Genomic DNA, 5,514 nt, shown 5'->3' with positions numbered 1-5,514 from the left:
GGTCCATCACACAGAGACATGAAGGGCGCACGCGGGCCGTGATAAGACGCCTCAAAGCGGCGGAAATTCACAGTCAAATCAAGCATTTACAAATCTGGACATCAATGAAAAGAGATCGTTTGGCGCATATTTATTCTGTGTGAAAACACGGGTTTTAATTAGGGCTGGCAGCAATCTCATTACCATGTTTGTCCAATACATTACGCCAAAATCCCCAGCATGCGCGGGGCACGGCCGGCCAGAGAGTGCAATTATTACCACAGTACAATGTCCAGAAACAGGAGGGAGGCCGAGGAGCAACAGGAGAAGTCCTCAGGGCCCTCCCCAGTTTTTACAGCCGACTATTCATCAGCACAGTGTGAGTGTGTTATGCCCACAAACCCGTGCCATTGGAATACAACAGGCTGGGTTCAAACTCTGAGGCTGCCAGGACTCATTAGAAAAAGTGGCACTTGAGAGTGTAGCCTACCTGACCCACTCAACAGCAGTCAATTTTATGAAATGTAGAAGTAAGAAGTAGAATAAAACACGTGCTCAACTGCACTCACGCACACACAAGCTGTCTTTATGGACCCCAACATGGTCCCCACCCATCTGCCTGACCCCATTAATGCCATAAGGCTAGTAGGGAGAAAGAGGGTGGGGGTGGGGTTCATTATTCTCCCAGCAGCACAGAGTTGGCCACCGTCACCTTTGTCTCACTGAGCCAAGTTCATGTGGCATGCACAGCTATGTCATATGTCACTTCTGGGTCATTTATTAGCAATTCATTAAAGGAAATTCTTACCAATAAGGCTGATTCCATAAATCCAGTGAATCTGTCTGTTGGATTTTATAGGATTTTTCACAAAACTATGTATAAAAAAATGACAGTGAAATTAAAAAAAAACAAAACAAAGATGAAGAACTGTACAGTATCACTCTAGTGCAGCAGTGTTCACTAACCATCGCTTTCCCTTTAGACTTTGATCACAAAGTGCTGTGACGACACATGACGTGCACTACAGCGGGGCAGTGGTGTTAACCATTTACCACAGGATGACCAGTGGCTGCCTAATTTAGCCAGGCCAGGTACAAACAGAATGAAAGGAATTAGTGCTGTCATTTAATTTGATGGGTTTTACCCCTCTTCTATGGACTGGAGTGGAACAAGAGAATGAGGGAACAAGAGAACGAGATTGACAGGAAGAAAGCAACAAAGACTAAATGAACTATGTACATTGGTTCCAGTTGCCTGGGAACCCCTGCCCTGCCCTGTGCCTGCCAAGGAGCAGGTGTTGAGCTGGACCCTGGAGACGAGAGAGGAGTAGAGAGGGAGGAGAGACAGAATAGAGAGGGGGAGGGAGGAGGAGCAGCACTCACAGACCCACAGTCCCTTGAGACAATGACAGACTGGAACCACAGACTCCAAGACGACCCACACACACCCACACCCACCCACACATGCATAGAAAGTCAACACACCCAAAGTCATCATGGCCGTGCCTTGTGTCTCGTTTGTTTTCCCTCCGCTCGCTCTCTCATTCATACCAAAACACGGATAAACAGGCAAATACTACGGGGCAGAGCACCACTCCAGCTGAGTGCATGGGGTATGTTTGTTTGAGCATCTTTATCCCTCTCTGGCTCCATCACTGCCTGATTACATAATGACAAATACCCCGCCCACCCAATTCATCTCCTTTTGACTTTGCTCTCTTGAATGTTGCATCTGGGTGCACATCACACACACAGCTTTTTTCATTCCGCATCTTATGTAAAACAACATGTGCTGTTTTGGGAATGGTTTAAATGGGAATGACAGAATTCCGAGTCCACACCATAGAGGCATGGTTTCAGGGGCTTTATTTGAACTCAACATCTGAGCTCTCAAGAGCACTAACGGGATAGATGGTAACAGCGCATCAATATTCATGGCACACCATTACGCTATGAAGCATTTATGAAGCAGGAATGTTCCATGTTTCTGCCCCTTTCTCACAGCAGACATGTGGTCCTTCTGCCCCTCCCTTCTTCGGGCCAAGTTGGGACCCTGTCACCTCAGAGACTTTAGATCCCACGGCACCATTTTCTTTGAAGGGAAATCATCATTGCAGCTAATGGAAAATATTATTTACAGTTTTTTAATCATAGATTATCTGTGATTAGTATGGTCCATAAATCTGACATAAATGTGTAGACATCCACACTTAATGCAACGTGAAGTCACACAGAGAGAAATGTCTAAATGAATATGCATGTGTTTTGACGGCCTATGTGCAATCCCAGATGAAGAGGATGAGGAAAAAGAGGATGTATCAAGGCCAGGAGCTCAAAGTGCTTCAAAGAGATTGCTGTGGACCTTTCCATGCCGCCTAAATACAGGGTACATAGTCTTTGATAATCTCATACAATGAAATACCACCATTGTCTTGGTTTATACTGCCACCTAGTGGACATAAAGCAATTTTAAAAGACTAAACATAATTCAATGCTACTGTTTTGGTTGGACAATCATTGTGAGCGGACTGGAGCAAAATTTGGCCTAATTTTAATTTCTCTGACATGCTCTGCAACATAACAAACATTGCACTATCATAACACTTTGTGCATCTCCTATACTGACACCATTCCAACACCAAGTAAAGCCCCTGTAACTGTAACATCCAGTAGTGCAACTGATATCTTTGAATAAATTATATAGTGCTTTCAACCTTAAAAATAAAAACACTCCAGTGTGAAAGGTCAATTAATCTGAAAGACATATCTGTCACTGCTTATGTTTTTCAATAGAAGTATCTGCTATGAGAGAGGGAATCCCCACCAATCTACTCTATGACCCAAAGCTGCAAAGCATGCTGGGACCACGAGTGTTTGGGAGAGATAAAGATGTCTTTACGTCCAGAGGCCTGACACTAACATAGTCCCACTACCCCTCCCAAAAAAACCTGCTGCACCATAACTTTAGCTCTTACATTTTTTTTTTAAATAAAGGGGCCTGAAGGGAATACTACTTTATTGTATGATTCTCTCCTGAAATGTGGAGAATGAATCTAAACTGAGAGGCACTGGTATCTTTTTTCACTTGATGAGCCTAAGGGTTGTAATACAGAAAGCATTATAAACTGGCACCCCTACGATGAATGCATGCATGCAAGAGATACTGAGGGATCCTGCGTATGGTGCAGTCAGAGCCTAGGGCCAGTGCCAGACAGAATCAAGTCATCAGGAATAAATATTTAATAATCTCTGTGAAGGCTGATGGGCTATAAAGAATTGTTTCATTAATTAAACACCTGAATGCATGACCTCGACTTCACTGACTTACTGAGCAAAACTTACTGTGTGTGTTAATTGTCACTTTTAATGTCCAATTATAGCTTAATGCACTGGGGGTATGTAAATATATTGTACATCTGAGGAAACAAAAAGTCTAATTCTGGAAGCATCACATGGAAAGCATCCCTGCCGGTATCCCCAAAAAAATCTTGAATGCAATTATTCAGTTTGTTCATAACAGCTCAAATGCCTTATGAACAAACTGTACCAGTTCTAAAATGGTATTTGATACTCACCGCATATGCACACAGAAGGCCATAATAATGCATTGTCAGTCCCAGGCAGGTGACCAGATTGGAAAGCAGGAGAAAGACAGAGAGAAAGATGATCACTTAAGTAAAATAATTACTTTCCCAAAGCGACATATGGTAGATGGGTACATGGTTCAATCAAATAAAAAAGTGACAACCACACACTCATTAAGATGAACACACACACACACACACACACAGAGATGGGGCGTGGGGGCAAAGAATTGACATTTTGCATAATAAATTGGTTGATCATTACTGCATTGTACCTACAGAATGACAATCTAAGCACATAGTCGACTGACCAATTTGTGATGAAACTGATGGACCTGATTGTGAGGAGCTCTTGTGAGTGCACCTAATGCTGACAGTCATAAAGTGACCAAAACAAAGAGACCATTCCTGGTAACTATAGTTTCTTTGGCGCGTCTAATAGGCGAGTTAAGGCCAAGCATTAAAACATGTATTCAGAGGGCTGCACGTCATAACAATAATACCTTCAGTTATCACAGTTTTAACAATGTTTTCCACCTCTGTCACTATTACCACTGTTATTATTAAGTAGTCTGCATGAGCACATAAATAAGCCTGCCGGTTTTACACAGATCACATAGGGCTGCTCTTTAACTTCACTATGTTCTGCTGTTTTAGAAAATTATGTAGTCCATATTTGCTTTAAAGTTGCGTATTTCGAGCTGGGTTGGTGGGCGCTAAGTCTTACAGTAAATAACATTTGCGGGTTGTTTTTACGTGCTGTTCACTAACCCACACAAGCAGACCTATTTCTTGTTGCCTAAGTAAGACCAAAATATCCCTGACCTCGTCGCGTTTGACATAATCCTTCCAAATGGAGACAACAGTGCAGCGGTGAAGTATGAGCGCACTGCTGCGGTCAGGAAATGGAAAACAAAACCTCGATGGAATTGCTCTGAAACGACAACAACACCGCCTGAGCCTTACCTGAGCAGATGAGTTCTGTGTGTGTGTTTTCTTACTGCCTAGTCTGATCCCATAATTCCGGTGCTTGTCTTCAGAAGTTGCGACTATCGATCAGAGGTTTCCTGCGAGAGGTGGTGACGCAGCCGCAATGACAAAGCATTAAGTAGTGATGGGTGGAGATGAGAGACGGAATAACTCGTTACTCGTCGGACCGCCACTCTCAAAAGTAATGCCATTAGGATGACGAATTTCTTGCACAAAATTGACAGAGCTTGTGTAAATTGCATTGACGTGCATATTATGGAGACAAATCACTTTATTGCTATTTTCTCACGGCTTGTAACTAAGTGCCAAACTGAAGAAACTATAGCCTCGTTTTACTGGCAACTGAAACACCTTTATTGAAACTTAAACAGCAAGTAGTTGTCCTGCAGGGGAAAAGTAAGCGCATTTTTTCCTGTGTAACGCGTTACCTTCCAATACTGGAGGGGACTTGCACTTGGGGAGGCGCTATAAATCCCAAGCAGGAGAAGGGTTTTACCTTTTTTTTTTTTTTTACTAACTGGCAGGCGTACTAGGTGTAGTAGCCTAACATTAGAACGGGTGCAGGTTCCTTGCATCAATGGCCCACTGCTGTGGTTAATATTTACCTGAATTCATGGCATCCAGTGTTGGGCATCACATGCCTGGAATGTGCATGGTCAAATAAGTCTTTGTTCAGCTGTAGGCTTTCTGCCAGATTTACTACTTTACTGTGACCAGCCACAAGTGGACTAATATTAATACCTAACATTGCACAGGGCATGTGTTACATAGTTTGAAAATGACCAGTGAAATCAGTTAGGCTACTAGTTTTTGTGTACATGGGTGCTGTAGTGAGAGAAATAACCATGATAACCAGGGTCCCACTTTGAGAGAGGGTCCCAAAACCATTGAACTGAAATGCCTGTTATGGTCCTCAAGCATGGGCTACATGATTCAAGGATTTTTGTTTTACATGTGCTCT

Source organism: Myripristis murdjan, chromosome 16, assembly GCF_902150065.1.
Source record: "Myripristis murdjan chromosome 16, fMyrMur1.1, whole genome shotgun sequence".
Classification (NCBI taxonomy): Eukaryota; Metazoa; Chordata; class Actinopteri; order Holocentriformes; family Holocentridae; genus Myripristis; species Myripristis murdjan.
The sequence above is the reverse complement of the archived record's forward strand: the minus strand, read 5'-3'. Positions refer to the sequence as shown.